Here is a 12817-nt window from a genome sequence, read left to right on the forward strand (position 1 = left end):
ATATTTACAGACTTTGTGATTGGTTCAGTTTTTATTTGAGTGAGTTTCCTTTTGAATTTGAGAAATCAGATATTCAAAATCCAAGATGTCCCAGTAACTGTTTTCTGGGATATTGAAGAGACAATTGTGTTTGTATCAAGGGAGTTAGAAGATCTCATATGTTGGAGCACCTGAGAAGTGAGTTTGAAATCTTAAAATGTTGTTTGAAAATCTAAGAGGCAACTTGATAGTCTGAAAAGGTAAGTACAGGTACTGTGATTAGTTCAAAAGCAAAATGCTGCGGATGCTGGAAATCTGAAATGAAAACAGAAAATGCTGGAAATACTCAACGGGTCGGGCACCATTTGTGGCGAGAGAAACAGAGTTAACGTCTCAGGTCGATGAAAGGTCATCAACCTGAAACGTTAACTGTTTCGCGCTCCATGGATGCTGCTTGACCTGCTGAGTATTTCCAGCATTTTCTGTTAATATGACGAGTTACAATCTATATCTACAAAGGCTTTGATTAGTTCTTACAGTTGTTATCTTTTAATTATTCTATCTAAAGTTAGATAAAGGATTTTCTAATGTAACTATATAACATTTACTATAGCTATTTAACTATTATATCACTACTGGATTATTATTTTGTTCATTATTTATGTAATAAATTAGCTTCATATTTTAAACATTAAACTAAGTCTGATGTGCTACACGGTCGCTTTTGAAGACTGAAGTGGGATCTTACGGAGGCACAAGATAATCCAGTACCTAAAAGCAGTTACCCAACAGGATATGCTGTTTGTTTACTCAGGCATGTACCAAGGGTTTACCGAGATCTCTTTAAGTAGACACTCTTGAAAGTGTAGGAAGTTGGAAGTCACTTACGAGATTCTTCATAATAGAAAGATTAAATAATCTAGGGTAAAAAGATTAAAAAAGAAACACTGGAATATAAGAGTTGGCCTCAGCATTCTGGATTAAGAAGGAGGAAATTAGGGAGTGTTCCTATTCCTGAACAGCAGCAAGCAAACCCTGCTGAAAAAATGTTCAGCAAAGACAGGATTGGGCTCAGTTGTAATATCCCCCAGTCAAATAGCTTGCCTACACTCACTGTCAAGGTACACATGTGAATAATGACCACTTGGGTGACGTGTGGGCCAGCACATGTTGAACTGCGTCACAGCAATGAATCAATGGAGGAGATGAGAAAAAGTGGCAGAGAAAGAGTAAATCATGTGCATAAAAAACTCAAAGCTTCTACATCAAGAAAATTGAACCAGATATCAAATTGAAAGTTGTAAAATTGGCTCCTTTTAAAACAATAACATTTACTCTTTTATCTCACTGTGAGGTCGAATTAAATTAATGAACTGTTGCACTGTATAAAGTACAAAACATAAAACATTTCCTCAAACTGCAGTGTAAAAAAAGTTCACATTTGCACAGAATTTCTACGTGTGTTAACCAACTAGTAAGCAACTTACTTTTAGCTTTAGGATCAGGTTTTAATGTTGAAATTACACCAGACTGCTTCATATTAATTATTCAGAAAGCCAAATCCTAATTTTTGCAAGTAACTTAGTATATTTATTCATCAAGACATACAATAAATACTAATGTTGGTCTCTGCACTTAATATACTTTGACGAATTACTACTGAAAATGAGTAAAACTGATTAGAATCTTTCTTGCTCAGCTTACATCCAGTACAATATGCATTATATACAAAAGACTCCCTTTGTTGTAAAATAGACTGTTTGCTGGAAGTCCTGCCCCGCCTCCAACTCATTGGCTGACACAATGGTATCAATACTCACTCTGTATCATCATAGGCGGTCCCTCGAACGAGGATGACTTGCTTCCATGAGTTCACAAGTGTTTCAATGAAGGACCCGATGTTCCAGTCCTGAACGCCAATTGAGGGGGTGGAAGGTGCCTGTGCGTGGATTTTTTTTTTTTTTAAAAAGCGTGTGGTGACCGTTGCACATCAGTCACCACACGGGCTTGACAGATCTAGGTCTTGGTCCAGTGACAAGGGTTAACCAGGACGACTGGAGACCTGCTCTGCTGCACGGACCTAGCGCGCGCACATATCGCAGTGTGGGCTGGCCTGTGCTGCCCCCAAGCTCTTCGGAGCCTTGTACCCTCATCTGTCGCACCTCCGCCACAAACACTCGCCGCTACTCCGCCCCGACCTTCCCACTCTCCCACTCCTCTGTACCTGGGCCCTGCCAATGTTCCTGCCCACGCTCCAAAACGGCGACCAGGGGTTTGATGACGTCACGCAGTCGCCCATCTCAAAATCCTTGGAGCAGCTTGCGCTGGAGGTTGAAGTGGTATGCCGCTCCAGCTCTTTTATAGCTCGACCTGCGGAGCTGTTCTCTCGCAGGTCGGGGGTGCCATGATGTTCCAAGGCCCGTCGCTCCAGCTCTTTTATAGCACGACCTGCGGAGCTGTTCTCTCGCAGTCGGGGGGGCCATGATGTATTGCTATATGACTGTTACTTATGTGCTTCTTTATCTTTTGTTTAAAAATTCACTTGATAATTTAAATTCAAAAATGAGATGTGATGTTCTACTGCTTTTACTGTAGAAAGAGCATATGAAGGTACAACTCTTGGAGCTAAAGTCAGTTATCAGACAGGGTTGCTGCATGCTTTCCCACACGTTATTGAAAGCTTACCTGGTTCTCAAGGCAATGATTGCTATTTTTGAATGTTTGGGGACTTTGGACTCACTGAAGCAAGTGAGTTAAATGTAAGAGCCTATATAATCTTTTTTTTTTTTAAATTCATTGATGGAATGTGGACATCACTGGCAAGGCGAGCATTTATTGCCCATCCCTAATTGCCCTCGAGAAGGTGGTGGTGAGTTGCCTTCTTGAACCGCTGCAGTCCATGTGGTGAAGGTACTCCCACAGTGCTGTTATGCAGGGTGTGCCATGATTTTGAACGGCGATATATTTCCAAATCAGGATGTGTGTGTGACTTGGAGAGCAACATGCAGGTAGTGGAGTTCCCATGCGCCACTACCCTTGTTCTTCTTGGTGGTAGAGGTAATTAGAATCTGTGATGAGAAGACCCAAAAACCCGGAATTTGTGGTCAGCGACAAAGCAAAGGCATTCGCTGCTGGCTCCGAAGTAAGCTTCGCACAAAGATCTCGCAATTTCTGTGGTGAGAATTTCTTGTTTTCCGACCCGTAGCTGAAATCAACAGAAGTTAATGGGGATTCCCAGCGAAGAGCAGCTGTAACATCAACAAGCTGTCTAAGCAGTCAATCAAAATGCAGAATTCTCACAGACAACGAACCAGGAAATGGGTAAGCTCCTTTGATTCTAACATTAAAAATGTCATAAAGAGAGCAAAATAAAGATTGTGACCCTCGCATGAGGTAAAGGCAAACCTGAAATAGAGATGGACAAACTTTAAAATTTTTTTTGAAGTTTCTTATTTGACACTACATAAAATTAAAATTTGTTTTCAGGCCTTTGTTTAAACCTTTTTTTTAAAGTAGTTAATACGCTGTTAAATCCTCAGTAATCCAAAAGTGTCGAACTATTAATGGAGTATTTAACAGTGTAATTATCACGGATGAGTTGAAGTTTGTTAGTTTCCATGATTTGAAAGATTACAGTGATTGTTGGCTCTATGGAGGAACAGTGAATGACAAACCGCAAATTCAGGCATTCTGCTTTAGGCTGTGCATGCGCTAAATCCTGAAGTTGCGGTCAGTTTCAAAAGTGAAATGACAGTGAATACTGCCAGTTCGCTGTCATCAGGACCGCAAATTCTGGGCCAATACTTGTTATAACTTGTCCAGATATGGGCTGTGCAAGAGGTTATTGTAGATCTACTGCTCGGGGAGGGAAAATCGGATGTTGTGCGGTTGAGGTGCCTCAAACCTTAGTGACTAGCCAAAAGAGGCACTGATGGAGCTTCAGTGGAAGATAGCTTCTTTGCAACAGAGATGTCAGTCCAGACTTATCCAAGGAGAAATTTTTTTTTTGCATTGAATCTGTAAATTGTGTGTGTAAATATATTAAAAATTGCACAATTCTTGTGAAAGCAACAATTCCTGAGCATACAAAACTTTTTCACAGCAGGTTTGTGCTTGATACGAGACTTGTACCACCCGACTACGTGCATATTTAGAGTCCAGATTTCATGTACATGAACTCCACGACCCTGAAATTGCGACCTCTCTCCAGTTGCGTACAATGTGCACGCGCTCCCAAAAAGGACCCCGCAAGTTCTGGGTTTAATCGCGCAAAGTTCATGAGCCGAAATCAGGCACTTGCGAACTGTCCAAATTTCTTTTGATAGATCGTACACAACCCTGGGAGAAGGGCCTCCGTGGGCAGAGATTTCAGCTATTTGCCCAACCCTTACTCAGCGAATGTCCTTAAAACTCTTATGCCTGGTAAAAGTAGGCGTAAGGTCTGCTTTTACCAGCGTAAGAGTTTTCAACGATTGATAACATTTTATTTTTCTATAAGTTTCATATTAAAATCCCTGTCCAATAAGGCAGTCTCCGACCGCACTTTGGAACAACACGCCACAGGAATTGATTATTGATCGGAGAAAGTTGAGGACCTCAATGTGCGAGCAGGCAGGAAAGTGAATACAGTTATACTTTTATTATCTTCTATTTGGAAAATATTTATTTTTAGTACTAACCTTTTTTAAAAAAAATTATTCCAATCTCTAGATAGTTGGTGTCTTGGTGAACCTCTTCAGACAAACTTTTTTTTCATGGAATGTTACTGTGAATGAGTGTCTCTGATTAAAGCTGAACTATACCAAGGCAGGAGGGGGAGGATAGCACTTTTTAATCTTAAATTAGACCACGGTTCTACAAGCACTTTTGTTCCCATGGGAAGTGGTTCTGGGAATACTTCAATGAAAAAGTGGTGCTATAACCGAAGAGATAATTGAGGGTACAAGTTGTACCTCTCCAGTCTAAGACTCTTTGGTCCGGCATCACTCCCGGGGGGGCGGGTGGGTCGCGACCCGCGCTGCGTCCAAGGGCTGGCTGCTCCTCGTCTGCCCACTGCCTCCAGTGTTCCCTCCTTGGTCGGGTCAGCGCGGAGAGGGAGCAAGAAGCGTGGCAGCTGGCTGAAGCTGGGCCTGAGAAATGCTGTGCAGTAGGCTTCTGCATGGCGCATGCGCAAAATGTGGCTGGGTCAGTCAGCAGTAGCTGGTAAGTCTAGGGTACTGCTGACAACGCTAGGGTCGGCGTGACCTCCCGTGGTCCGGAAAATTCTCTGGACCGGCACCGGTCAGGTCCCAAGGGTGCCGGACTGGAGAGGTACAACTGTACTAAAAGCATGAGGCATGAATCTTGCACAGATTTATGTTTGCACTGACTACATCTTAATTCCAGCTTTAGTGGCCCACAGATCCCAGGGGCACACTAATGGACGTACGGTTACTTGGGAGCACATGGGGCGGTGCTCCTTACACTAGCCAATAAGGAAACGCAGAAAGTCCTGTTTGACTAATATACTTTAAAGGAAAATACAGGTCAAACGGAATCCAACCTACAACGGAGTTAAGCATAGCAACCCGACAGCCTCACGATAAAGTCTGGCTGGCCTTCACTCTTAGAACGCAAAACCCTGTCACCTCAGAATTATGACAACCAAACCCTCTTGACAATGAATGTAAATCGATGGAGTTTTTAAAAACTGGCAATACAGTTTTTTGTTTGACATTCAATTTTGAAATGAGAAAATTGACTCTGCAAGATTAAAATAAAAGATTAAAATTATCTCATCCCCTAAACCGAGCCGTTACAGTGCCTGGTCGGTTCTTTTACGTGTTCCTTTTTAATTGTTACACAATTTTCTCATCTTGGCTCCCGCGCCTGTTTGCATCAGCTGTAAAATTTTCCCGTGTAATTGTTGTGCAGTTAGTGGACAATTAGCCCAACCAGGGGACACAGTCTTAGGATAAGCGGTAAGACATTTAGGACTGAGATGAGGAGAAACTTCTTCACTCAGAGTTGTTAGCCTGTGGAATTCCCTGCCGCAGAAAGTTGTTGATGCCAGTTCATTGGATATATTCAAGAGGGAGTTAGATATGACCCTTACGGCTAAAGGGATCAAGGGGTATGGAGAGAAAGCAGGAAAGGGGTACTGAGGGAATGATCAGCCATGATCGTATTGAATGGTGGTGCAGGCTCGAATGGCCTACTCCTGCACCTATTTTCTATGTTTCTATGTTTATAACAGATGCCCGTTTGGAATCCGATCAGCGGCGGCGATATTCCAGAGAAACATGGAAAGTTTACTGAAGTCGGTCCCGCACACCGTGGTCTTTCAGGACGATATCTTGGTCACAGGTCGGAACACAGTCGAGCACCTGCAGAACCTGGAGGAGGTTCTTAGTCAACTCAACCGCGTGGGGCTCAGGTTAAAACGCTTGAAGTGCGTTTTCCTGGCGCATGGTGGAGTTTCTGGGAAGGAGGATTGCGGCGGACGGCATCAGGCCCACCAACGCGAAGACAGAGGCAATCAAGAACGCACCGAGGCCACAGAACGTGACGGAGTTGCGGTCGTTTCTGGGACTCTTGATCTACTTTGGTAACTTCTTACCGGGTCTCAGCACCCTGCTAGAACCACTACATGTCTTACTACGAAAAGGGGGCGAATGGGCTTGGAGCAAAAGCCAAGAAAATGCCTTTGTAAAAGCGAGAAAATTGTTATGTTCAAACAAATTGCTTGTGTTGTATGATCTATGTAAGCATTTGGTACTAGCATGTGATGCGTCGTCATATGGCGTCGGGTGTGTAGTGCAACAAGCTAATGATTTCGGGAAACTGCAACCGGTTGCTTATGCATCCAGGAGTCTGTCTAAGGCCGAGAGAGCCTACAGCATGATTGAAAAAGAAGCGTTAGCGTGTGTCAATGGGGTAAAGAAAATGCATCAAAACTGTTTGGGCTAAAATTCGAATTGGAAACTGACCACAAGTCACTGATATCCCTGTTTTCCGAGAGTAAAGGGATAAATACCAACGCATCGGCCCGCATACAACTACGCCATCCACCACCGGTCAGGCACAGAAAACTGCGCCAATGCCCTCAGTAGGCTGCCATTGCCCACCACGGGGGTGGAAATGGTGCAGCCCGCAGATCTAGCCATGGTTATGAAAGCATTTGAGAGTGAGCAATCACCCGTCACTGCCTGGCAGATCAAAACCTGGACAAGCCAGGACCCCTTATTATCTCTAGTCAAAAGCTGTGTGCTTCACGGGAGCTGGTCCAGTGTCTCAGTGGAAATGCAGTTCCAGCGGTGCAAAGATGAAATGTCTATACAGGCAGACTGCCTTCTGTGGGGCAATCGAGTAGTGGTCCCCAAGAAGGGCAGAGACACCTTCATCAATGACCTCCACAGTACCCACCCAGGCATCGTAATGATGAAAGCGATAGCCAGATCCCACGTGTGGTGGTCCGGTATCGATGCGGACTTAAGTCATGCATTCACAGATGTAATACATGCTCGCAGTTAAGCAATGCACCCAGGGAGGTGCCGCTAAGTTTATGGTCTTGGCCCACCAAACCATAGTCTCGGGTACACGTCGACTATGCAGGCCTGTTCTTGGGTAAAATATTCCTTGTGGTTGTAGATGCGTACTCCAAGTGGATTGAATGTGAGATAATGTCGGCTTGCACGTCTGCTGCCACCACTGAAAGCCTGCGGGCCATGTTTGCCACACACAGCTTACCCGATGTCCTGGTGAGCGACAACGGGCCATGTTTTACCAGTGCTGAGTTCAAAGAATTCATGACCCGCAACGGGATCAAACATGTCACATCTGTCCCATTTAAACTACCGTCCAATGGTCAGGCAGAGAGAGCAGTGCAAACCATCAAGCAAGACTTGAAGAGGGTAACTGAAGGCTCACTGCAGACTCGCCTATCCCGAGTCCTGCTTAGCTACCGCACAAGACCCACTCACTCACTCATTGGGAACCCATCTGCTGAACTCATGAAAAGACCACTTAAGACAAGGCTTTCGGTAGTTCACCCTGATCGACATGAACAGGTAGAGAGCAGGCGGCTTCAACAAAGTGCATACCATGATAGCGCAAATGTGTCACGCGAGATTGAAGTCAATGATCCTGTATTTGTACTAAATTATGAACAAGGTCACAAGTGGCTTCCCGGCACTGTCGTGGCCAAGGAGGGGAGCAGGGTGTTTCGGGTCAAACTTTCAAATGGACTCATTCACCGGAAACACTCGGACCAAATCTAACTCAGATTCATGGACTACCCTAAGCAACCCACCTTGGACCCTACCTTTTTTGATCCCCCAACACACACACCAGTGGCAACCGGACACCACGGTTGACCTCGAAGCAGAACCCATCATCCACAGCAGCCCTGCAGGGCCCAACACACCAGGCAGCCCAGCAAGGCCAGTTGCACAGCAGCCTAGCGAGAGCCCAACAAATGATTCAACAACACCAGCTTTCACACCAAGACGATTAACCAGGGCAAAAAGGGCCCCAGATCGACTCACATTGTAAATAGTTACACTATTGACTTTGGGAGGGAATGTTGTTATATATGTGGACTTGTATTTACTCTGTACAGCCACCAGAGGGCTCATCCCTTGGGGTCCCAAGGGATCCCATAATCCCTTGGGAGCACAGGTATTTAAGGCGGCTTGACAGGTTGGAGAGGCACTCTGGAGACCTGCAATAAAAGACTACAGTCACACTTTTCTTTGAACTCACAGTGTTCAGTCTGACTCTTTCTCCATACACAACAATAGGCTTACAGGAAAAATAGAAGTGAATAACCTGGAATCATGAAAAAAAAATTGACACTGAGATGTGGGGACATAAGGCTATTTTTGGGAGGATGAATTGTGATGGGCCAAATGGTCTTGCTCATCTGTAACAACTTGTGAACACAACTTTGTAAAGAAAGGCAGCACGTTCAGTTTTTCATCTTTGCATTCCATTGAGCTTCTAGCCACATTTAAAGTTTAAATCAGTGTTCCCAATATATATATCATATGGTTGATACCATACAGATATTTAGGATTTATCCACTAATTAAGCAAAAATGACAAGAACAGCCCTCCCAAAACTTCAGGCAACCAAAATGAAAACAGAGCAAACCAGCAAATGAGAAATAGAAGCACAAAATACAAATGAGTTGCCTGGGGATTGTCAGAGCTCAAGAGTCAGTTTGGTCACTCCTGCAATAAGGGTGTAAACTCTTCACTCAAAAATATTCAATATTAGCTTCATAATTGCACTTGACCTAGTCTCCAGCAAAGTAATTAAAAATGATAGAAGCTTGGGAATGAGGAACAGTAAACATAATGCTGATGTTAACAGTTAACTTCAGCGTTCTACAAATCAGACACATCCTCCGTATTTAAAAGGAAGGATATACTTGCATTGGAGGCAGTTCAGAGAAGGTTCACTGGGTTGATTCCGGAGATTGACTTATGAAAATGGGTTAAGTAAGTTGGGCCTATGCTCATTGGAGTTCAGAAGGATGAGAGGTGATCTTATCGATACATATAAGGTAATGAGGGGTCTCGACAAGGTGGATGTAGCGAGGATATTTCCACTCATAGGGGAAACTAGAACTGGGGGCATAGTCTGAGAATAAGGGGTCGCCCATTTAAAACTGAGATGAGGATGAATTTCTTCTCTGAGGGTTGGAAATCTATGGAATTCTCTGCCCCAGAGAGCTGTGGAGGCTGGGTCATTGAATATATTTAAGGTGTAGACTGATTTTTGAGCAATAAGAGAATAAAGGGTTCTGGGGAGCAGGCAGGAAAGTGGAGCTGAGTCAATGATCAGATCAGCCATAATCTTATTAAATGGCAGAGCAGGCTCGAGGAGCAAAATGGCCTACTCCTGCTCCTATTTCTTATGTTCTTACCCAATAACAGATTGTAACCCTGGTGGGAAGGCTGCAGAGAAAATCTCCCTCTTGTTTCAGTCCAAATCTGTATAGACCAGTGAATTTGACTAGGACACCACCTACATGTCAGAAAGCACCCTCTAAAACAGATGTTGCCAAGATATTACAAGATTTTGAAGTAGCGCCACACAAGTTATGAGTATTTAAGCAAGACCTTACGCAAAAACACGAGGTGCTACAGTTCCAATTTAATATTCTGCATTAACCTTAAGTTTCCACTGAATATCAACCATAAACCTTCATACACTATTTTGTCTGCCTGTAGAACTCTATCGCAGTGTTGTCACCTGTAATTCTGTTACTTTTATGCAGAATGCTAATTACAGAATTAACCCATCACTTGGTGAACCAGGGTTTACACTTGGATACAAATTCCTAAAGCCTACTGTATGCCTGTAATGGTAATAATTTCCCTGTTATTGTGGTCCTGTTGTTACATGTAATACCACCTAATATTTTTTTTTAAATCAGATATTACGATAAAATATGTATATTAATGATTTCATAAAGCAAGACTTCATGATTGTGCATTTTTAAATTGTCTCTCGATGTGCATATTGCAATCCTGTTGATGTGTATAATCGGTTTTTCTTCTCGTCACCTTTGTATCACCACAATGCAAATTCAACTAAATTTCAAACATGTTTCACTGCTTCAAAATATATTTTGCCTGTTGACATGTCGGGAAAGGGTGTAGCAAATAAAGCCAACTTTCTTTGTTACACATGAACCTGATCTATGATCTTGCTACTCCTTACCAGGTGACATCAGTTTCTTTAAAAAAAACAGCGAGGATTGAAAAATACGATCGGGTCACTCTTAAAATTTAAAAATAAGAATTGTATCAGATGGTGTCAAGCTTTCTTGCCCAGTTCCTTCAGATTTTAACATTCACGACATGTTCAAAATCGAAAGGAAGAGAGAACAAAAAGTTGTATTTTTCAAAAGTTTTAACACGATCGCTGGCTTTGGTTTAAAAGCCCCATTTGGAAATTAATAAATTCTATATTAATCCCCTGTTCGATTGACACCTAAAGCTCGGGATCACGTAGACCTTTCATTTATTTGTGGTGAAGTGTGTACAATGCCCGCACTTTATGGGGGAGCCACACGTTCTCTCTCTCCCCGTTTTGCCCAGCCCTGTTCCCACTGCAGTGACTTCCAGTCGGTTCTCCGCCGCCGTCACAAGAACCACCGAGCAGCGCCAGTCGTCCACCACACCAAAGGCCACCGTGCGCGCGCGAGCGAGCGAGCCGCACATTCACACACCTGCTACACCGGCTATCTCCCGAAAGCTCGTCAAACAGCGGGTCCCCTTTCTCCATGCGGCAAATGGTGCCCCGCGGCCTCTTTCTCTTGCCCTCCCTTTCTTCTCTATTCCTCTCTTATTCTCTCTCCTCCTGCGCCATGTTGGGTCAAACCATTTCTTCCAGTCACGGACAGGGGGCGCACGCCGCGCATGTGCAGTAGCGCCGCGCCGCCCGGAACGCTGGGAGACAGACGTTCTCGCGCAAAGCGGTCGTCCCTGCAACAGTGAAACAGATGTGTACGCTGCCAGGGGTGGAGTGAGTCAGACCAGAGTGCATCTACACACTCACTGTAAGGAATAAAAACCAACCGGCTTGGGTTGTTCAGACACACGTACTATAAACAATGGAACCAGATCAGCATGGGCAATTTATACGAAGGGTATGCAAAAAAAAACTTGGATTTATGTAGCACCTTTCACGACCACCGGACGTCTCAAAGCGCTTTACAGCCAATTAAGTACTTTTAGCATGTGGTCACTGTTGTAATGTGGGAACGGAGTGGAAGATGCTTGTGCGTGAATTCTTTTAACATGGGGTGGTTGTTGCAAGATCCTACAAATCCCCTGGGAGGACAAGCGCACCAACATCAGCGTCCTCTTTCAGGCCAACATCCCCAGCATTGAAGCACTGACCACATTCGATTAGCTCTGCTGGGCAGGCCACATCGTCCACATGCCAGACACGAGACTCCCAAAGCAAGTGCTCTACTCGGAGCTCCTTCATGGCAAACGAGCCAAAGGTGGGCAGCGGAAACGCTACAAGGACACCCTCAAAGCCTCCCTGATAAAGTGCAACAACCCCACTGACACCTGGAAGTCCCTTGCCCAAGACCGCCCTAAGTGGAGGAAGTGCATCCGAGAGGGCGCTGAGCACCTCGAGTCTCAGCGCCAAGAGCATACAGAAATCAAGTGCAGACAGTGGAAAGAGCGTGCGGCGAACCAGTCCCACCCACCCCTTCCCTCAACTATATGTCCCACCTGTGACAGAGTCTGTGGCTTTTGTATTGGACTGTTCAGCCACCTAAGAACTTGTAAAGTCCTGTCCCCTCAGGACAGATTCACACGAGGCAGAAAGTGAAGTCAAGGTCACTCTGGACCTGCACCTTTATTTCACAGCTCTGGAATGCTGCACTTGCCTGAGACCTGTCCTTATATACCTGTCTCTTGCAAGTACACCCCTGGTGGTAAGGTATGCTGGTGGTTACAGGTCATATCTTATTACAGTCATGTATAGCATGTTAGGATACAGTTAGATATAATAATGTAAGATACATAACATCACCCTCCCCCAAGGGCTTATTGTCTTTATAGGTTCAGTCTCTCAGGTGGTCTACGCTCTCGCGTGGAATGTCTGAATTGTGGTTCAGTTGTTTGCCTTGGTGTCTGTTTTTCTTTGGGTGTGGTTGCTGGTATCTCGCCTCGGCTGTCTGTTTCGATTGGTATGATTGTTGTTGACTCGCCTGGGCTGTCAGTTGGGATTGCCCTTTCCTCAGGTTGTTCCCTCTGTCTGTCCACCAGGTGTGGTACGAGTTCCACATTGTGGTCTGCCTCTGGTTCCGCAGTGTTGTTGGTAAATC

The 12817-nt window shown here is 44.5% G+C and overlaps 1 protein-coding gene across 9 annotated transcripts in view; it reads right to left on the reverse strand.

The window, feature by feature from the left end:
- The window catches only part of apc (APC regulator of WNT signaling pathway), a 388865-nt gene extending 377525 nt beyond the window's left edge, over positions 1-11340 (reverse strand). For all 9 annotated transcript variants that reach the window (XM_070883858.1, XM_070883877.1, XM_070883847.1 and 6 more), the window contains exon 1: positions 11201-11340. The gene's annotated coding sequence lies outside the window, so the exon portion shown is untranslated. The remainder of the gene's footprint in view (positions 1-11200) is intronic.
- Between the last annotated feature and the right edge of the window lie 1477 nt (positions 11341-12817).

This window comes from Pristiophorus japonicus, chromosome 1 (genome assembly GCF_044704955.1).
Source record: "Pristiophorus japonicus isolate sPriJap1 chromosome 1, sPriJap1.hap1, whole genome shotgun sequence".
NCBI classification, from domain to species: domain Eukaryota; kingdom Metazoa; phylum Chordata; class Chondrichthyes; family Pristiophoridae; genus Pristiophorus; species Pristiophorus japonicus.